We start from the raw sequence: 23,429 nt of genomic DNA on the forward strand, positions 1-23,429 counted from the left end.
TTTGCATTCATTGGTCACTTCCTGTATGTGCCTTGACTGAGGATCAAACCTGCAACCTTGGCATTTTGGGAAGAACAACTGAGCTAACAGGCTAGTACATGATATGTAATTTTTAACAAAAATTAACCTACAGTATAAAGACAGCTTATATCTCTCTAGGTGCCATCTTGCCCCACCTTCGTGTATATGTGTTTAATTGCAGCTAGTCTACCCAAGACCCCATGTGTACCAGCCCTAGTCCCCCGCACAGCCTGTTCCTTCTCAGACAAGATGAAAGAAGGTATCTTGAACCAAGAGAAACTCACCAAACCACAAGCAAAAGTGGACATTGGTGAGAAAAGACCAGCTTGTAGAAGGAGGAAGGTAGTTCACAGAACAGCTATAGCAGATGATAAAAACTTCAGTTTCCCTTATAGAAGTGAGAGGTCCTGACCAGGCAGTGGTGCAGTGAATAGAGTGACAGACTGGGATGCAGAAGACCCAGGTTCAAAACCCCGAGGTCACTGGCTTGAGCATGGGCTTATTCAGCTTGTCCATAGGCTCACCCGGCTTGAGCTCAGGGTCACTGGCTTGAGCGTGGGATCATAAACATGACCCCATGGTCACTGGCTTGAGCCCAAAGGTTGCTGGCTTGAAGCCCAAGGTCATTGCTTTGAGCCCAAGGTCTCTGGTTTGAGCAAGGGGTCACTCACTCTGGTGAAGCCCCCAGTCAAGGTACATATTAGAAAACAATCAATAAAGTAAGAAGCTGCAAAAAATAATTGATGCTTCTCATCTCTCTCTCTTCCTGTCTGTTTGTTCCTATCTGTCCCTCTCTCTGTCTCTTTCATAAAAAAAGATGTGAGAGGTAAATGGTATATCTAGTATTGAAGAGGTAAGTATGTTCACAAATCATGGAACAGTGATCCACTTTAACAACCCTTAAAGTTCAGGCATCTCTGGCAACTAGTACTTGCACTATGATGGTGACACTGAGACATAGAAGCTGACAGAAATGCTAAACAGAATCTTAACCCATCCGGTGCAGACAGTCTGACTACTTAAAGGAGACTGGCTGAAGCTCTGCCCAAAAAATCTGTGTATGGAAAAGCAGCACTTGCTGCCAGAGAGGATGATGATGATGAACATGAAAAAGTTCCAGATCTTGTGATGAATTTTGCTGAGGCTTCCATGAATGAACCAAACTGAATTGAGTCAACTTCTGAGGAATATAAAACTTGAAGAAGTTACTGGGAGCTATTTTATATCATGACTGCTTCAAATATTTTTATGCATTTTATAAATTCTTGATCTCTAATATTTTTAAGGGACCCAAGCCCCTTGGACATTGCAGCTCTTTTTAGTTCTTGCTTATACACAGAGCATTCTTTGCAGCTAATTAAGTTGAACAAGCCTTAAAACAAAGGTTAATAATAAAAGAGTGAGTGAGAGAGAGTTTATAGAATTTGAGAAAAATAAAACTGTATCCAGTACAAAATAACTATGACTTTTCTCAGCTGTTGTCAAAATGCTCTTTTAAACTTTTAGATCTCTCATACCTCTCCTTAAGTTACATAAAGGTCTCGCAGGAGTCGTCAAACTTTTTATAAAAACCACCCACTTTTGCAGTGCTGGTCAACTTGGTCTCTACCGCCCACTAGTGGTCCAGCTTTCATGGTGGGCCTATCGCGGCGCTGTTTGGTTGCGCGGTAGGGACCAGGTTGACGAGCACTGCAAAAGTGGACGGTTTTTATAAAAAGTTTGACGATCCCTGGAATGAATATAAAGTTTGCCACATCCAAATAGAATGCTTATAGAAATTCCAGAAAAGATTTTTGTTTGTTTTTTGTCACATCTATCTTTGAGGACCATATATACACAGTCACATAGTTCCAAAAAAATGCATTTGAGGGTGACATAGAAGAATTTGGGCATTTAGAACTCACACTATAGAGGCAAATACTGAGCCTTGGATTAGGATTCCATGAGCTATGAAATCTGGGTCCACTAATATTTAATACCATAATATGAACTAAGTAAACTGGCCTCAGTCAGAAGTGGAGAAGAGGAATTGGCTGGGTGCTGAGCTAAGATATATCAAGGGTTACTAAGTAATGAAATAAATAAAAATTCAGAAATACAAAGGCAAAACCTTCTAAGTAGTGACACATATAATGAAGCTTGGAAATTGCATACTATTAGCCCCATCAACGATAAATGAATAAATAAAGCATGTCAATTCAAATCCACTGAGAATTTTTGAGCAAAATTAATAGAAACTGAACAGTAATTCAGAGAACCTGTACTGCAGATAGAAAGCTTCAAAGTGTAATAAGTTAGGATGTCTAATGTCTAACTACCACCACTAAAAATATACTACAAAGTCCACTTCCACTTTACCAGTGTTGGTGGGATTGATTTCAGATATGAAGCCACATATTTGGAAGAAAGTTTGGAAGAGATGGAAACTTCAGAGTACTCACAATAACATCAGTTGAAATGATATGCATACATGAATCAAACATTTATTCTCTATTTTAAGCTAAACCATAGATCAAGCCCCATGACTGATGGATCTTCCAACTCTGTCTCATATTTATTTTTACCTTTTCTATGCAGTGCAGCTGAAATATTTTGTATTTATATATAGTGTGAGGTATCTGAAGCCGATATCTAGATAATGGACAGGATCCTCATAAATATTAATTTGTTCCAACAAAACAGAAGTAAAAAGGGTGCCATTAAGGAAAGAAATTGTGTGCTTATTGACCACCAAGGCCAAACAGTTCTCTTCCTTTTCTAAATCTCCACAATGCTTTATTTCATCTCTCTTTTGGCATTTATTATATTCTGCCTGTTTTGCAGATATTTGTGGGTATGTGTCATAAATTTAGAGCTCCTTGAAGGTATATATTATCTCAGATTCATCATCAAATATGGTAGTCATTATAGCCATTCACCAAACATTTCTGATTCTTCAACCAGAAATGATACGAAGTGGATGACACTTCCTTATCCCTTCGAACTTAAATCTACCTTCTTACTCATTGGTTAATTAACATGTGAGTGGAAAGAATGTTTATCACTTCCACGTGAAAGTTTTAGAACTAAAATATGATCCACAACATTTTTTTCCCTGCTCAGTAATTATGGAAGCATAGAGGTGGAACTTCCCTCAACATGGGTCTGTGAGTGAGGATGGTATGCAGAAAATTTCCTCCAGCCAACATGTGATGGACATGTAGCATGAACAAAAAATACATTTTTGTTGATTTAATACTCTCATATTTGGGGAGTGGTTGGTACAACATAACTAAGACTATTCTGACTAATACAGTGTACATCCCATAACACTGCACACAGTATTTTATAGATAATGTACAACCACTAAGAAACTTTCAGGATTAAAGGTTAGTTTCATTCTCTGAGTTATCTTTCAGCTCAGTGACATGGATTGCTGTCACTGTGGAAGCCTACATATGTATTTTTTTCCAACTTACTGTGAGGAACATGATATCTGCATGAAGAAGACATTAATGATCTTTCACATCCAGCTTACCCTGACTCTAAACAATAATTAAATCAACATGATTTTTTAATACCTACGCTAGTTGGGCAGGTAAGCGAAGAATATAAAAGCATAGATATTGAATAAACTGATACAGGTTATTAATGGGATGGAAATCCATGTAAGGAAGGGCTAGATCTAGCTCTTATCTATCTATTATCTATCTATCATCTATCTATCTATCTATCTATCTATCTATCTATCTATCTATCATCTATCTATCTATCTATCATCTATCTATCTATCTATCTATCTATCTATCATCTATAATCTACCTATCTATCTATCATCTATCTATCTAACCTATACACACATCAATAACATCATATAAATTTGTTTCATGACACTCAGGTAAAAATTAATATTGCATTTCTTTTTTTCTTTCTTTTTTAAGTGAGAGGAGGAGAGACGAAGAGACAGAGTCCTGCATGTGCCCTGACCATGATTCATCTGGTAACCCACATCTAGGGCCATGCTTGCAACTGAGCTATTTTTAGCATCTGAGTTGGAGACTTCACAGAGCTATTCTTAGTGTCTGTGCCAAAGTATTTAAGCAGGAGAGTAAGAGAGAGAGAGAGAGAGAGAGAGAGAAGGGGAAGAGAGAGTGGTGTATAAGCAGGTGATTGTCTCTCCTATGTGCCTTGAACTGGAAATCAAACCCAGAACATCCACACACCAGGCCAATGCTCTACCATTGTGCCAATCAGTCAGGGCCATATTGCATTTCTTTATTTAAAAAAATCAAATTGAACTTGGCTTAGCCCTTACCATCAAGATTAGTAAGAATTTAAATCTCAGGTATTATTGTGAGGTTCCACACAATCATTTTGTTTGCATAAAATTGCTGAAACTCATACAGTCCAAGAAAATTGGAGAAGGTTGCTTGACTTTTAATTCAATTAAATCATTAAGAAAATAATTGAGCCATGTGGTATATTCAAATAAGTCAGTTCTACTCACAGCCTGTACTCCTTCTGTGATATATTTGGCAATCAATATACCCATTACCCCTTGGAAAGCAGTGATGCTTAAGGATCAGTCACTTGGATCCTGACAGGTACGCCTATAAAAAAAAACCTGACAAATTCTAACTTCTTATATGAGAATGCTACATAGTCTCAATATTCACAGAGTTCACGAACTTTAAATCCCTTCAGCATTCGAAAATTTAGTTATTTCCTGTTATTAGTCTCATCTTATATCTATGTAAATCTAGAGACATCTGAAACAAATAAAAATAAAATGTAAAACCTTGAAACCACCAGTGAAAGAAAAAAAAAAGATATGAAGAAAATTGGATTTATACATTGTATACATAATGGAAGAAATATTCACTAGTAAATAATACTAAAAATCATAAATGAGTTGAATCAATTTCTGGAAAAATAGCCTGACTTGTGGTGGCTCAGTGGATACAGTTTCAAAACCCTGAAGTCGCTGGCTCTGAGTACAAGCTCTTCAGTGTCAGTAAAAGTCACTGGCATGAAAAGCCCAAGGTCGCAGGCTTGCGTAAAGAAAAATTGGTATGCCCTAAAACATGTATGGGAAGTTCAATTTATAACCAAAGTGAAAGAAACTATGAATGAGTTGATATTTTCACCTTCTTTCCTTTCTTCTTCTTCTCCTCCTCCTCCTCCTCCTCCTCCTCCTTCTTCTTCTTCTTCTTCTTCTTCTTCTTCTTCTTTTCTCTCTCTCTCTCTCCCCCCTCTCTCTTTCACTCTATCTCAAAATAAAATAATAAATGAGTACAAAACTTAGAAAACTTGATTAAACAAATCCTATTAAAATTAAATGGAAATCAAAAAGCTTCTCTTTAATTAACATCAGGCCCAAATGATTTTATAGCCATGTTATATCAACTTTCAAAGACTAGGTAACCCCTATCTTATACAAATTGTTGCAGAGAAATTCATGTTACAGAGCTTATAACCTGATACCAAAAGCAGTTATGTGTTTTACAAGAAAAAAAAAACATTATTTAATTAAGAACCTATTGACATAAAAACATTTTTTTTGACATAGAAAGAGATCAGAGAGAGGGACAGATAGGACAGGCAGACAAGAAGGGAGAGAGATGAGAAGCATCAATTATTCGTTGCAGCACCTTAGTTGTTCATTGATTGCTTTCTCATATGTGCCTTGACTGGGGGCTCCAGCAGAGTGAATGACCCCTTGATCGAGCCAGCGACCTTGGATTCAAGCCAGTGACCTTGGGCTTCAAGTCAGGGACCTCTGGACTGAAGCTAGTGACCATAGGGTCATGTCTATGTTCCCACGCTCAAGCCAGTGACCCTGTGCTCAAGCTGGTGAGACCCTGCTCAAGCCAGCAACTTTGGGCTCAAGCCGGTGACCACAGGGTTTTGAACATGGGTTCTCCACATCCCAGTTTGATGCCCTATCCACTGCATCAACACCTTGTCAGGCATAAAATGATTGATATAAAAGTTATTAACACAATATTAACTAGCTGAACTCCAGTGTATAAGAGAAAATAACACAACATTACCAAACAGAATCTAACCCAGTTCTAAGCTATTAAAGAATAGTCTAGTGCCAGAAAAATCTGTCAATGTAATGTTCCACTTTAATACACCAAAGGAGGGTCTCTATGTGTTAAAAGACTTAGGTATCATAAAAACTTATCTTAGTATAAGTCCACAGTTTAAATATTATAAAAGTAGTGCCCGTTTGGATTGCTTTAATAGATATTTAGTATCTTGTATGGGGAAGATGAATCCCCCTGCACCTATCAGACCACTTCAGAGAACTTCATTCTTTTTTGAGTGACACCTTTAAAATGAGCCTAAAATAATAAAATAAAATAAAATAAAATATAATATAATAAGCTGAGGCTACAAGCAAGGGAACAGAATGTTGACTGAACATGTAACCATGTAGAATCTGAGAACAAATAACTTTAAGAAGATGAAAAACATTCAGATACACAATAACTTTTTCATACTTGCAGGATCACTAAATGGAAGAAGGACTGAGAAATTTTTCTATGTCTGAAACTTAGAAGAGAAATCACATCAGTTCTTTGTGGTCCTAGATTCACCTATTAGGATGAATGGTTGAAGAAGATAGATTTTGTGTCAGTACAAAGTTGAAATTTCTAATATAACTTTCTTCAGAGCAACATTGGACTGCATCGTGTGCTAGTGAGATGCCCATCATTGATAAAGTTCAAGGAGACTGACAATTATTTGACATGGGTACACTATTAAAAACTGAAACACTGGATGGAGAATTCTAAGATCTAAATAGAGATATTTTCTAATGTTCTTTCCAATCTTGAAAAGTTTTTAAAATTATTAATAGTCCAAATTACCCTTATTCCCAATTTCTGTTTTAGCCTGTGTGTTTTATATGTCAAATTTCACTTCTATGTCAAAAAAAGAAATAAAACCCACAAAGCAGTGTTCCATTCTTAACATCACTCTTACTAATTCCTTCAGGCTTTTCTTTTCAGAGGTAGGTGAAAGGAAAGGTTGATTTTTGTATTAGGTTGCATCACATAGGAATCTATTATCAGATGCCAGTTTCTGTGTCCTCAAGGCAGGCACTACTATTTATAACCTATCCAACACCCATGCTTCCCTACTACCTTGTTACCAGAAACCTTATTTTGTTCACGATAAGCATCAACATGCTCAGGGAAGGTGGGTACCTCCAGAATCTAAACCAAGCCTGATAATCCCATTGCTTTCTTGCCAATGATAGGTTTAAGAATGAGCATGTGACCCAGTTCATTAAAAAAACAAGAGGGAAATTCTTTTAGTTGAGAAAATGCTTCTGAGAAAGGTTTCTTTCTTGATGAATAGCAGAAGATGGAAGTCTTTCCTCCCTAATTTTTGATGAGTTTTCTGACAATGTGATATATTGAGCTGTGGCAGCTATCTTGCAACCATTAAGGGGGACTCAAACTAGTTTCAGAGAAACCAATTTAGAGTTCTGCCATTATATACCTCAAGAATAGGTTCACTACGGAGTTCTTAAGTGAGATAATAAATCATTATTATTTTATATCATCTTTTGTTAAGCTATTCTGTTACTTGTCACTTTAATGTTCTAATAAATAAGGTTCCAGGAGAATAATTAAAGTTGAGTAAACTGGCAGAAACTATGTGACACATACAAAAATATATGAGATAATTCTATATCTACTAGTAGCATAATTAACTATGGAGGCATTTAGCTTTTGTCTATCAATATCTATGTTTATCTATTTTCTTTCTTTTTATTTTTTATCAGTCTATCTTCCTATCTACCTATCTATAATTCAGAAACTATAGCAACCAAGGTAAGTGACATACCCTTCCTCAATCTAAACAATCTGGTTTAATGATCAATTGACCTAATTTTAGAGTTAATGTTTGCATTGTCTCACTCATACTCATGCTATGTACACTCTTCAGCCACCTGCCAATTCATACATGACTATAATTTTACAGGTGAGCAATCAATGACCCTGAGTAAGGACTGAAGGCCACATAGCTAAAAAGTGGTGAGGGTAGTAATTGGTAAGATCAAAGCTCACACAATCTGCCTTCTAAATCCATATTTTTAACAAGTACCCTATACTGCTTCCCCATATTGAAAGATAGTAGGTTAAATGTGAAGGCAAGTATGACTAATACATATGGGAAAAAGCAGAGGGTACAAGCTCAGTACTAGCACAATGGGTAGGATGTACTTCCCTGGAGTTAAAAGTATCAGAACAGATTTCAAATAAAACCAATTTGCTTGGGACAAGACAAAATTCAGTGTGGTAAAAGCAAAGAGGGTACACATGTCTTCTGAAAGAATGAAAATATCTTGTTCTTCAGCTTACATGGATTTATACTCACCACTAGAAACATCAGCTTGAGTATGCCAAATGAGAATGGTAAGTCTATTAACCTCATACTGTCATTTTTAAAAAGTGAACTTTTGAATTTATAAATTGCTTTGGGTAATATAGACATTTTGATGATGTTTATTCTTCCTAACCATGAGCACGGTATATGTTTCTACTTGTTTGTATCTTCCTTGATTTCTTTTATCAATGTTTTATAATTTTCCGAGTTAAAGACTTTAGTCTCCTTGGTTAAATTTACTCCTAAGTACTTTATTTTTTTGGTTGCAATAGTGACGGGAATTGTTTCCTTAATTTCTCTTTCTGACAGTTTATTGTTGGTGTATAAAAATGCCTTTATTTTCTGAATATTAATTTTATATCCTGCCACCTTGCTAAATTCATTTATCAGATCCAGTAATTTTTTGACTGAGACTTTAGTGTTTTCTATATACAATATCTTATCATCTGCAAATAATGATATATGAGGGGTATGCAACATAATCAAATGTCAAAATAATCTGGAGATGTTTTCTCTGAACATATGTACCCTGATTTATCAATGTTACCCCATTAAATTAATAAAAAAGAGAAAAATTAAAAACTAATAATTAAAAAAGGTGAACTTTTGATCAGAAAAGAATAGACTGTTTTATACCAGCTTACATATTGCCTAGAATACTCTGACTGCTTTCCTTTTCTATTCAAAATTCCAATCTCAGCAATAATTTTGTATTAATACATTTTTCATTAACTCTGTCTAACATTTTAGCAATGTTCTTTTAGGTATAAGCCATGGTAAAAATAATTTAAATACTGTTGTTAAATTCATTAGTGCAAATCTAATACAAATTACGATGATAGACAGTTTGACTAAAAAGTGAAATATTTCAACTGCATGTCAAAGAAAAGTCATTTAGATAGATGTTAATGTATACACAGATGATAGATAGTCTTTACTACAAGATTCCCTCCATGAGGAAGCTGGGAAAAAATCATTCAATTTTGGTGAGCCTCACCTTTATCACATGTCATAAAGGAACTAATACTTGTGCTATGTACTCCACAGTGTTGTTTTTGACTATCAAGTGATAAGATGGATTTCAAATTCTTCTGGAAGTGTAAAGGTACTCCATGAACAAAATTTTTTATTAATTTTTATGTAAAGCATTCAGAAATATCAAATTTTTATTAATTCAAACTAGTTATTTCTAGTTTGCATATATGTATTCATGATTTTATCAAATGTAACTATATATTGGTTTGAAATTATTGTTGCATTTTAAGTTTGAAAGATAGGGGAGGAGCCCTGGCCAGATTGCTCTGTTGGTTAGAGCATCATATGGACGTGCAGAGGTTGCCGATTCAATACCTGCTCAGGACATATACTGGAACAAATGGATGTTTCTGTTTCTTTTCTCTCTCCTTTCCTCTCTAAAATTAATAAAATAAACATTAACAAAAAAGAAAGATAGGAGAGGAGATCAGAAGGTAATATTTGTGAAATTGAGGGCAATAAGTGAATTCCAAAAAAAAACAAAAACAGAGATTATATCAAAAAAATGAGTCATCATAGGACAACCAATTCATTTTAGGGATGTCTATTAGTAACTATTTTCTAAAAGCCCAAAAAGAAACACCTGAAGGGATTCATTTCAGAATGACAATAATAGATTCACATAACTTTGTAAAAATCATGATGGTGTCAGAAATCAATAGTATTTTTTTAACTTTATTGCCATTAGAAGCAGAGCCAAAGAGATTTCGTGAAGCTGATGTTTATCTGCTGCTTGGGTGCCTAGCAAGACACTCAGTGTCAGAAGGTTATTTTTTGAAAGAATTGTGAAATTGTTGTTTTGCTTCTACTAGGCTATCGTCAAAGCTTAGAAAGCATAGGTTTTAGGGAGATTGAAGGATTGACAAGTCTATAAAAGTAGCACAGAGGTTGAGGGTTTCTGTTTCATTACAAACTGGCTTATTAGTAAAAGCACCACTACTCTTATAATTTGATTGTGTGTTCATAGTAGCTAATATAATTACTCATGGTCAGACCATTATCCTTGATTAGCATAAATTAATCTCAATGAAATTTTGTGTTTGTATACAGTGACTCATCCCTAATGGTTGTGATTTTATACAATTACCCAATAAGCTTTTGGGAAAAAATCAAGTTATATATTCAATATATAGCTAAGGGATAGCAGAAACAGTCCATGCTCTGATTCTCTCTTTCCAAAAAGAAAAGACTATATTTTTCCATGTATAAGACTCTCCAATATATAAGATGCACCTTAATTTTGGGGCACAAAATTTGAAAAAAAAAACATGTATTAATTAAAGTTATTGAACTCAAGTTTTATTTGTCATAAAATTCAAACAACTCTTCATCACTGTCACAACTCACATCCATAAGCTTGTCCTCATCTGTGTCTAAAGACAAATCACTGTCTTCATATATTGCCTCATCCTCAGTTTCATCTATGGAATTTGAAATGTCACACTTCTTAAATGACTTGACAACTATCTCAATCTTGATATTATCTCAGGATTTTTTCACCCAGGTACAAACTTCTCCTATAGTTGGTTTCTTCACTCTTCCTGCTGGTGTCAAATTGTCCCCAGAAGACTTCATCCATTGGTTCCATTCCTCTCTCATGGTAACTTTGAAGGGTTTGTTAACACTGACATCAAGTAGTTGGAGGTGGGATGTCAAGCCTCCAGGTATGATGGAAAGTTTTGTTTTTTGCTCTGCAGCAATCTTCTTTGTGTTTTTTGTTATATTTGCCTTGAACTAATCAAGCACCAATAGGGTTTGTTTGTGTAAGAGCCCACCTGGTCACCTTCGCCAAACTTTCTCAAACCAGATGTTCATCTCATCCTGATCCATCCAGTCCTTGTCATGAATGTGGACAGTCACTCCTCAAAGAATGTCTTCTTTTGGCATTGTTTTGTGTTTGAAAATCAGCATAAGAGGCAGCTTGGTTCCGTCGATACAACAAGCTAGAAAAACTGTATGATGACTCTTTTCATGTCCACTTGTCTTCACAGTTAGTTTTCAACCCCTTCTTATCAACAGTTCTGTTACTTGGGACATCAAATTGAAGGGGGACTTCATCCATATTTGCAATCTGTCCGAATTCAAACTGATGTGTCTTCTGATATTGAATGACAAAATGATGAAATTCAAGGACCTTTTGCTCACAGTTTTCAGGCATCTTTTGGGCAAGTCTGGTGCATTTACCCATGCTTAGTCCATTCTGTTTCATGGACCTGAAGCACCAACTGTGTCCTCTTTGAAATCAGTAACTTCTTTTTCATCAGCAACTCTTCTTGCTCATACTGAACCAACTTTGTGGACACAAAAATTCATTTCAATTGCCCTCTCCTATTCAATCCACATCCTCAATTCTCTCTATAAATCAGGACATTTTGCTGACTTGCCTCTCATGGACTTCTTCTGCTGTGGCATTTACAGTAGGGTTTCTTTTTCCCATAGCCAGTCTTGGATTGATTTCTCACTTTGAGGAGGACCAAACTTATGTTCATCAGCATAATTTGCACTCATTTTTTCAAACTGGATCACATTGAACTTTAGTTCAGCAGTGTAAAAAAATCTTTTCTGAGTCATTTCTGGGAAGAAAGTGGCAAAAAGTAACCTACCATAATATACCTGTAACAAGTGTGAAGCAATGAGCACAAAGAAAACAAGCACAAAAGAGTGAAAATGCAAGTTAAAAAATCTATGATACTGAGCACAAAAAGAAGTGTGAAAAAGCAGGAAATGCAAGTAAAAAAAATCTACAGCCACTGTATAAGACACACTGCATTTTTACAACCCAAATTTTTTGAAAAATTATGTGTTTTATACATGAGGAAATATACTAGTTGCTTCCCTAATTAGTACAGGATTTTGTTTTTACAGGGTAGCAACAGTGGTGTTCTTTGCAAGTTGTATATTTAATTATTTCATAAATATACTGGGAGGGGTGATTTTAAGAAGGTGCTGTATAATCCTATATTATACATTTAATCTTAATGAATCTTAGTTATTTTCTTCTATAAAATAATAATTTAGGTTCTGGTAATGATCAAGTTTTCAAGATATATATATATATATATCTGGCTTGAGCTCAAATGTTGCTGGCTTGAAGCTCATGATTGCTGGCTTGATTTCAAGGTAGCTGGCTAGAGCAAGGGGCCACTCACTCTGCTGTAGACCCTTGGTCAATTGACATTTAAGAAAGCAATCAATCAACAAGTAAGATGCCCCAAGGAAGAATTGATGCTTCTCATCTCTCTCCATTCCTGTCTGTCTGTCCCTATCTATCCCTCTCTCTGACTCTATCAAAAAAATGCAAAACTGTATAACTTAATTATGTATCTATAGTCCCGGCCAGTTGGCTCTGTGGTAGAGTGTTTGCCTGGTTTGTGAATGTCCCTCATTTGATTTCTAGTCAGTGTACACAGGAGAAATGTCCATCTGCTTCACCCCCTTCCCTCTCTCACTTCTCTCTATTTCTCTCTCACTTTCTCTCTTCCCCTCCTTCAATGATGGCTTAATTGAAGCAAGTTTCCCTGGATGTCGAAGATGGTTCTATGGCCTCTGCCTCAGGTGCTAAGAAGACCTCAGTTGCTGACCAATGGATCAATGCCCCAGATGGGCTGAGGATTGGCCCCTCGTGGGCTTGCCTGGTGGATCCTTGTTGGGGTGCATGCAAGAGTTTATCTCTACCTCCCTTTCTTTCACTGAATAATAATAGAAAAAATATGTATCTACAGAGTAATTCATATAAAATATTAAAGTTAAAAGCAAATATGGATTTTAAAACAAGTTTTATTTTGAAGTGTCAAAGCAAATTATATTAGGAGAAAACAGTGACCTCGTGAAAGAGACCCACTTCCCAATCTCTATAAAAGTTACAAGTAATTGGATGTATCTGTCCATCCATGTTAAAATCACTTTAGCAGAAAAATTTAAAAAGTAGTTTTATGAACACTTTGTATGTTAGAAATGGGATCTATATACATTTATTTTTGTTAACTTCTTCATAGGTATAATCAATCTATCAGGGTAATTTTACCCCAAGCACATTAACAACTTCAGGATGTTTGAAATTACTGCAGCTGAAGAAGGCAGGATTGATTCCAGGGCCTTTTCTTTGATCTCCTAATAAAATTCCCTTTTCAGAAAAAAATCTGAGTCACAATTCCAAAAACCAGAAACAAAGTGGTCTCTGCCTGCAGAAATGATCTCTTGAAAATGAAAAAATCTGTTCCTCCCAAAACAACAGTGTGGCGAGGGTGTGGAGAAAAGGGAACTCTCCTGCACTGCTGGCAGTAAGGCAGATTGATACAGCCACTGTGGAAAGCAGTATGGAGTTTCTTCAAAATATTAAAAATGGAACTAACATATGTCCCAGTGATTCCACTTTTAGAAATATAACCAAAGAAACCAAAAACACTAATTTAAAAGAATATATACATCTGTAATACTGGTGCTTGAGGCCAGGAAGGTTCCAATTGGATTCGGGCAGACACAGAACAACCGTGAAGTGGAAAAGTGTTGGTCCATTCTTGTTTATTAGATTCTCATGGCAGTATGGAATGAACAGGCATGGAAAAATCACTTCTTATGGCACTGGGTGAGCAAACAGGAAAATTGCCCCCAGGGAAAGTACGCATATCCTTATATAGTCTATGCACACAAAAGTGGCTTTCTGCCACATACTTACATCACTAATTGGGCAAAGTGCCTGAAGCAGGAAAATCAGAGAGCAACTGTAACTACAGCTTTCCCCCTACACTCCATATTTTAGGGCTACTTGCTTCAAAATCTACACTACCGGTATCTTCCACAATGGTCCTTGTGTAAGGAGTGAGGTACAATATACCCATATCCCACAGAGACAGTAGAGACTATAGCAACAGACTATTAAAGCATAAGCTATAACAAAAATGACAATCAAAGGAGTGTTCAAGCCCACTGATAAAGGTGGCCACCATTCTTGGAGGGGGTCCCTGGTTTAACACTATGTCTCATGGATGTCCTCTGGTGGGGCATGAAAGTCTTGGCTAACATTGTCCACCAAGGCATTTACCATCACTAAGCTATAGACAAAACCAGAAATTGTCATCAGTACCAAGAGAGACAAATCTTTCCCTTCTGGTACAATATAGGCCAGAGTTTTGTCCACAGGCAACAAAGTAGCAGGTACCAGAGGCTGCCCCATTGGGTGTACCAGACCTTATTGGCCTCTACACCAATATTTTTTTGTTCTATGTGCAGCAAAATGGGAGAATTCACGATAGGCTATAGGAAAATTATGAAGATGCCCTTCACAGTGATGTTTCCCTGATCACTCAAGGGATAATGCACTGATAGTTTATGAAGCCAGGTACCAGTTGCCCAGGGAGTTAAATGGAAGCCCATCTTTATCCCCTTATCCTACAGTGCCAAGAAGGCCACATATCATAGGTGGCGGTCCTGTATAGTCCAGGGTCATGTCCACTGAAGGTATTGGCTTTTAATGAGGGCTGTTGGGGCAGGCAGGAGCATGTTGCCTTGCTGTTCAAAGCCTAGCTTGAGTAAAGTGTCCTTGCTGTCTATCTGCAATGGGATGGGAGCAGCTACCCACTGCATGAGGGCCTCCACAGATGCTGGAACCTCCCATTAATGTCTTTCATTCAAAATCTAGAGTACTGTTTACAAGTAGTATGTTCATCCAGAAAGAGAGCCAGTGCCCTACTCTCATAGAAGACCTTGCTTCAAGAGTCCATTACAATACCTGACTTCAAATTATATTATAGAGCCACAATAATCAAAATAGCATGGTATTGGTGGAAAAAGAGACACTCAGACCAATAGAACAGAATAGAAAGCCCAGGGGAAAAAACACATATATATGGTCAAATAATTTTTGATAAAGGGGCCAACAACACACAGTGGAGAATAGAAAGCCTCTTCAACAAATGGTGCTAGGAAAACTGGAAAGCCACATAAAAAAGAATGAAAATTGACTACAATTTGTCTTCTTGTACTAAAATTAATTCAGAATGGATCAAAGACCTAAATATAAGACCTGAAACAATAAAGTACATAGAAGAAAACATAGGTAATAAACTCATGGATCTTGTTTACAAAGAGCACTTTATGAATTTGACTCCAAAGGCAAGGGAAGTGAAGGCAAAGATAAATGAATGGGACCACATCAGACTAAGTAGTTCTTGCTCAGCAAGAGAAACTGACAACAAAACAAAAGAAAGTCAACTAAATGGGAGATGATATTTTCAAACAACAGCACAGATAAGGGTCTAATATCCAAAATATACAAAGAACTCATAAAACTCAAACAACAAACAAACAATCCAATAAAAATAATGGGAAGAGGACATGAACAGACACTTCTCCCAGGAAGAAATACAAATGGCCAACAGATATATGAAAAGATGCTCATCTTCATTAGCTATTAGATAAATGCAAATCAAAACTACAATGAGATACCACCTCACACCTGTTAGATTAGCTATTATCAACAAGACAGGTAATAACAAATGTTGGAGAAGCTGTGGAGAAAAAAATACCCTCAACCACTGTTGGTAGAAATGTAAAGTAGTACAACCATTACGGAAGAAAGTATGGTCTTTCCTCAAAAAATTAAAAATAGAACTACCATATGACCCAGGAGTTCCTCTACTGGGTATATACCCTCAAAACTCAAAAACACTGGCACATAAAGACACATGTTCATTGCAGGATTGTTCAGAGTGGCCAAGACATGAAAACCACCAAAAAGTCCTTCAATAGATGACTGGATAAAGAAGATGTGGCACATATACACTGTGGAATACTACTCAACCATAAGAAATGATGACATAGGATCATTTACAACAATATGGATGGACCTTGATAACATTATACTGAGTGAAATAAGTAAATCAGAAAAAACTAAGAATTGTATGATTCTATACATAGTTGGGGCATAAAAATGAGACTTAAGGACATGGACAAGAGTGTGGTGGTTATGGGGGGGAGGAAAGAAAGGGTGGGGATGATGGGAGGGGAGGGGCACAAAGAAAATCAGATAGAAGGTGACAGAAGACAATTTGACTTTGGGTGATGGGTATATAACATAATCAAATGTTAAAATAACCTGGAGATGTTTTCTCTAATCCTATGTACCCTGATTGATCAATGTCACCCCATTAAAGTAAAAAAGTCCATTATACCACTTAATGATACTAACAGCCTGTAGGTGGCAAGGAATCTGATACTTGCAGTCAACCCCTAGGTCTTGAACTCATTGCTTCACAATGGAACCAGTGAAATTCACACCATTATCATTTTAAGAACCAGTGGCCATCTGTAGACAGCACATAAATGGTCCAGAACCTATATGACAGCCTTGTGGCTTGGATTTGAAGCACGCTTGGCAGCAAGCAAACTGGTGGCAGCATCTAAACAGATGACTGCATATAGGTACCCATTTGATTTTGGTAAGGGTCCAAAGACACTTCCCTGTCACTGTTTCAGTGGAACACAACCTCTCTGGATCCATCCAGGTGACATTAGTTGTCTCTGAGGGTTATCCTTGGGACACACATCACACTGGTCATAAGCTGCAACTACTTTTTCATAAGACACAGGCAAGTTTTCCCCTTAACTATATACAGCTCGCATAGGTTTCTTCCCTGCATGGAGGAGACATTGACGGAGCCATTATGTTATATCAACTGTGGGTGCAGTCTCCAACCATTGCACCTTTGCCAAGGTGTTTGCCTGACCATTCTCAGGATGGGCTAGAGGTACATGCTCCATGACATGATATATTGTCACCTGTTTCTGGTGTATTTATTCCCATAAGTTCTGACACATGGTCTGACCCCATAGTAGATGGTGCATTACTATCCACTGGTTAATGTACCAAGTAGCTATCCAAAGGGCCAGTCCATTTTAGACAGTCCAGCTGTCTGTATAAATTACCAATGGTAAAGGTTCTTTAGGGGCAACTAACCATACAACTCTTAATCACACCCATTCGCTGCTTTGGCCTGTACCTGTGTCCATCCAAATAGTCTCACTGGCTAGATGGAAGGCCACAGACATCCACTTGGCAGGTTGGACCATGCTAGAGCCATCATTATACCAGGCATCTTCAAGGATGATCTTTTTCTCCTCCTGGTAGAGAATGACTTCAGATTCTGCCTCTTGAGCCCCATCTATGCCTGACTGTAGGGTCACATAAGTGACAGGATCCAAGACTTCCTGCAGTTCTGCCTTCAATGGGCTGATTGAAGAGCACAGAATTGTTGCAAGTACATACCCATCTTGGTCAAGGTGGAGGTTTGACCTGTAGTACTATGTGGTTTTGTTGCCCAATCTCTCACCCATTCTGCAATGGAGTACATTGTCCTGACCATAGTAGAGTTGTGGTTGTGATACTCTCAGTGGTTAGGATGGTGGCATACAAAACTGCCAACTGCTTCTCCACTAATGAGTTATGGACTTCAGTACCTTTCTAAAATTGTGACCAAAACCCAATAAGTTAATGTAAGCTCTCTGTCTGTTGCCACAAGTCCCATTCAAACCCCTCAGAGATCACATGGACATCAAGCTCACAGGGCTTGTAAGGGTCAAATGCATTCAAGGCCTGTGCCACCTTCATGGTTCTCTTAGCTGCTACAAATCACCTGTATCTACTAAGGCCAACACCTGTTGCATATTAGAGGTAGACCAGGGGATTGTCAGTTCTACATGGGGCCTCCCGTCCCTGTCTGTCTGCATTAGTGGGTCCCTTGGCCTTCCCCCTAAACAAACTGGAACAACTGCCTACCTCAGCTGCCTCTAACATGTAATCTTGTAACCGTGTGCCATGGGTACCAACCATTTTCTTGACAGCTTCTGAGGCCACTTGTTTCCCTTGATTTTTCAGCAGCTGGGATTTCTGTTCCAGCTTAAGTTTCTGCCAAAACTCTGAAAGGATTTTATTAAACCTGCCATCTAATTTCTCCCTATCTGCCCTGGTTGTAATAAAATCTACCTGAGTCTGTGCCTCAGTAACCTTTACAGGCCCATTTCCCTTGTTAGTTGGAGGAAGGGAAAATAGAGACAGTAGTACACACACCCCTGCAGTGTTCCACTGCTTCTACCTCCCCCAACATACCACCATCTATGTAACAACATTGATGGGCTACTCCACATAAGGGCCCATAAAGGGCAGATGGGGCACTCTGGAGAATAAAGTCTTTTATCCCTGTCATAAATACTTCCTCATCTGGTCCATGGGACCACAAGTTGGGCATTTCTCATACACAATTCCAGGAGGATCTGCTGCAACTTAGTATATGACTGCCATTGGCTCATTGCCCATGGTAAGTTGTTGGCATTCTGCCAGATGGTACAAATGGCAGCCATTACTCATTCTAATAGGGCATGATTTCCTGGGTTGTCATGGAAGTTCTGAAGACATTGCCGCAAGGAGTACATGGTGATGGTGACTAAATTCTTCATCTCTGCTCCAGAGAGGATACCATTCACCTCCTATATCCTACAGCCTCAGAAAACAAGCTGCCAGAGACTCAGTGGGTTTCTGCCTGAATTTTTCCCTTAACTTTATCAACTCTGTATGGGCGTAAGGCTGGAACACTGAGTGCTCTACTTCTTGTGGAAAGGGTTGTGCCTTCCTGCGAGGCACCCTCTGCTGATGTTTATTGACAGCTTCTGAGGCCACTTGTTTCCCTTGATTTTTCAGCAGCTGGGATTTCTGTTCCAGCTTAAGTTTCTGCCAAAACTCTGAAAGGATTTTATTAAACCTGCCATTTAGTCACCATCACCATGTACTCCTTGCGGCAATGTCTTCAGAACTTCCATGACAACCCAGGAAATCATGCCCTATTAGAATGAGTAATGGCTGCCATTTGTACCACCTGGCAGAATGCCAACAACTTACCATGGGCAATGAGCCAATGGCAGTCATATACTAAGTTGCAGCAGATCCTCCTGGAATTGTGTATGAGAAATGCCCAACTTGTGGTCCCTCTGCTGGGCTCTGAGTCTACTGCAAACTCAGAGCCACTGCACTGGTATACATGCAACTACTACTTCAGCAACCATTTGAAGGCCTCCAGCACCTGTCACTGTTGACACTCAACTTCCAGCTTTCACTGGAGTTCTTGGACATCTCCTCCTCCACCAATTGTTTGTTGTCCTCCTGTGCCTGCTACTGCAGGCGTTCAAGCCTCAAGCTCACACTGAAACTCTTAGACTCAGGTAGCATCTTGCAGAGAGCTTCCAGTTTCTGCTCCCAGGGCTGTAAAAACATACATCCCATGGCCCCCAATAGTCTAGGTACAGGGAACCACATACTCCATATGCTCAAGAACGGCCACTCTTCTATTCCATCCTTCAAGGATGCTGGCATCTCCATACCGGTCTGAACCAAATCTTGGCAACATTTGGTGTAATGATGGTGAAGGCCATGGAGCTTCATCTTGGGTTTAGGCAGACTACAGAACTGTGGAGCTGAGAAGTGTTGGGCCATTCCCATGTATTAGATTTTCACACTAGTATGCAAGTGAACAGAAAGAGAACAATGGCTTCTCATGATGGCAGGCAAGCAATCAGGAGAAAATTGCCCCCAGGGAAAGTACCAATAGCCTTATATAGGCTATGCACACAGAAGTGGCTTTCTACCATGTGCTTACATCACTAATTAGGCAAAGTGATTACAGTCGGAAAACAAGAGAACAAGCCTAACTGTAGCTCTTTCCCCTAAATCACACCTATGTTCATCGCAGCATTACTTACAATAGGCAAGATTTGGAAGCTGCTCAAATGTCCATCAGTAGATGAATGAATAAAAAGTTGTGGTATATTTACACCATGAAATATTATGAAGCTGAAAAAAAGGAAATATTTTTTGTTCTGTGCTTAAAAAAATAATTGCATTTTCTTTTGAGTTCAACACTTGGAACAGAATTTACATAGAATATGGTTATACTCTTTTAATTAATTAATTAATTAGTTAATTTTTAGTGAGTGAAAGAGGGGAACAGACAAGAAGAGTGAGAGATGAGAAGCATCAACTTGTAATTGAGGCACCTTAGTTATTCATTGATTGCTTTCATATACCTGCTTTACTCAGGGGGCTCCAGTTGATCCACTGACACTTTGCTGAAGCCAGAAATCTAGGGCTCAAGGCAGTGACCTTGAGCTTCAAGCTAGTGACTTCTGGACTCTAGGCAGTGACCATGGTGTTGTGTCTATGATCCCACACTCAAGCCGGTGACCTTGGGGTTTCTAACCTGGGTCCTCAGTATCCCAGGCCAATGCTTTATCTACTGTATCACTGCCTGGTCAGGTTTATTTTTAAATTCCTTTTTCATAAAGATTTTATATATTTGTTTTAGTGAGGAGGGCGGGGGTAAGAGCAGGAAGCATCAACTCCCATATGTGCTTTGACCAGACAGACGCAGGTTTTTGAACTGGTGACCTCAGCATCCTAGGTTGATACTTTATCCCACTGTGCCACCAAAGGTCAGTCTAAAATTCTTATTTAATCACTTATAACACTATGGTGCTTTATCAAATATAAGATTATTAGACTCACTACTGTTTCATCTGAGAATGAGATTGATAATTTTATTTATAGTGGAATACACAAATAAATAAGTCCATTTGTTAATATTTAATAACCATTAAGAACTACTTGAATTACATGTATTAGGCCAAAAATAAGCTTAAATACAGCATTCCTATTTACATAGCCATAAAAGAGGTCAGAAAGGTATATTCGATAGGAAGAATAAAATTACCATCTAGCTAATAATCTTTACTTCAAGTCTTGTTTTGGAATGAGGGTAGAAATAAATAGTAAATAAAACCAACATGACCATAATTTCTCTTTTAACTCATTTAATATTTCCTCCATTATATTCCAGTCTTCACGTAAAACGACTGCCTCATTAAACTCATGCCAATTAAAATGCAACCTCCTCTACCCTAGCCCCATCGTGGTCATGTTCTGACCTATAGGCATTCCTTATCATGAATAAATTATCTGTACCTCATTCATTATTTGCAGCTCCTCCAAACTGTCATCATTATTCTGGGAATTTAACATATCTAAGAGGCCCCCAGCCAACATTTTGACCTTCCAAGGCCTTAGATCTTCAGAGTCACTCCCCATTCTATTACCTGGAGTTCTCTGAAATCATTGATTAAAACAGGTCATGCAGACCACACCCTCTAGCCCTTCAACTCTTTGGAACTTATTCTCCTGGAGGCCTCACAGTCAACTTCAACATAATATGACTAAAATTAAGAAGAATAAAAGAAACAGTCCTGTAGATTTAAATTCTTTAATAACATGTGAAGATGTTAGCAGCACAGGGCTCTTTCTGTGGGAGATTTTGGTAATGGATGAGGCTATGTGAACTCCTTCCACTCTCTGGGATGTAGGCATCAGCAGTTCTTGCTGGATTGGAGTATTTCATTCACCTGAGAATTGGACTCATCCTTAAAGTGGTGACTGAGCTCTGATTTGTTGTCTACTGCCTTCTGAACCCTGCAGTTTTTGTGTGCCTTGTTGCTCACCAGCTCCAGAATGTTGGTGGTCATGTATTTGAGAATGACAGGGAGAAAAACCTGGGTGGACAAACTCAGGTGGGTAGAAGGCTTTCCCTACAGAAGGTGGTCCACATGGCTCACAGGGATCTGGACCTTGGTTTTTGTGGTGCTGGAGAATGTCTGCTTCTTAAGCTTATAGGAGTTATGACAACTTTTTTTCCAGACATAATGTTTTTCTCTAATTGGCCTAGCTTGACTGTCTAGCTGGCATGAGCCTCTCAAATGCCAGATAGCAGCATTCATTCCATCAACTCTGTCCCCATACTACAGCTAATTGGACAGAAAGTAGCTTTTGTGATATCATAGATATTGGAATGTCACTGGTGTCCACTAAGCCTCAGCTTAGAAATGTGTATATTAGGAACTTAGTCATCCTAATGACTGGACCAGAATGTGAAACCAATATACTCATTAGAATGGCTGATAACACTTAATGTGGATGAGGATGTACAGCAACTAGCACTCATACATTCTGGAAAAGGTTACAGCCATTTTGGAAAAAGTCTGATAATTTCTAAACATATACCTTTCTATGATCTAGTCACTGTTCTTCTGGGTATTTAGTCAATAGAAATAAAAATATATCTATGCACACCCTGTGCTAGAATACTTATATCACTTTTATTCATAATAGCCAAAACTGGAAATAGCTTAGGTGTTCATCAACAGAAAAAATGGATAAACAAACCATGGTTTATTCATATATTCAAAAATAAACAAAACAAATGACTGATGCACACAATAAAATAAAGACTTCACAGATACTATGCTGAGTGAAGAAGTCAGACACAAATGGTACATATTATATATGTATGTATATGTGTAATATATGTGAATATGTGTATAAAGTTCTAGAAGAGAGAATTTTGATTGCTTCCAAGGTATAGGAGGAGTAGACTTGATTAAAAAGGAAACTTTCTGGACATGAGTTGGATTACATGGATGTGTCTATTTTTTACATTTTTACGGTTGAAATGTGTCCATTTTAACCTTTGCCATTTTTACCTATAAATATACAAAGGTAATAATCAAGTAGCTTGTAAAGGTGGAGAGAGATAGATGAAACAAGAATGGCAGAATGTTGATAGCTGTTGAAGTATGTGATAAGTACATGAATTTTTATTATAATGTTCTGCTTATTTTATTTTATGCTATATAATAAAAAGGAAAATAAGAAACAATAGTGAAAGAACAAAAGAAAGAGGGCAGCCATTATTAATCTATCACTGTATCCTTTTCTGAGAATCCTCTTCAGCCCATTAGTAATCTCCAATTATCAACAAGAAAGACAATTTCCATGAGTTTGTTAAAATAACAAACACACACATACACACGTGCTTGCATGGTCAGGAGGGGGGTGATGGGGAGAGAGAGATAAAGATTACAAGAACAATTTATCCCAATATATTTAGCTTCAGGTG

General features: G+C 37.8%; 1 pseudogene; it reads left to right on the forward strand.

Moving 5' to 3' along the window:
- The first annotated feature begins 270 nt into the window (after positions 1 to 270).
- Positions 271 to 1,188, forward strand: LOC136317134 (transcription factor BTF3-like; annotated as a pseudogene).
- Positions 1,189 to 23,429: the final 22,241 nt, after the last annotated feature.

Source organism: Saccopteryx bilineata, chromosome X (genome assembly GCF_036850765.1).
Source record: "Saccopteryx bilineata isolate mSacBil1 chromosome X, mSacBil1_pri_phased_curated, whole genome shotgun sequence".
Lineage (NCBI taxonomy): Eukaryota > Metazoa > Chordata > Mammalia > Chiroptera > Emballonuridae > Saccopteryx > Saccopteryx bilineata.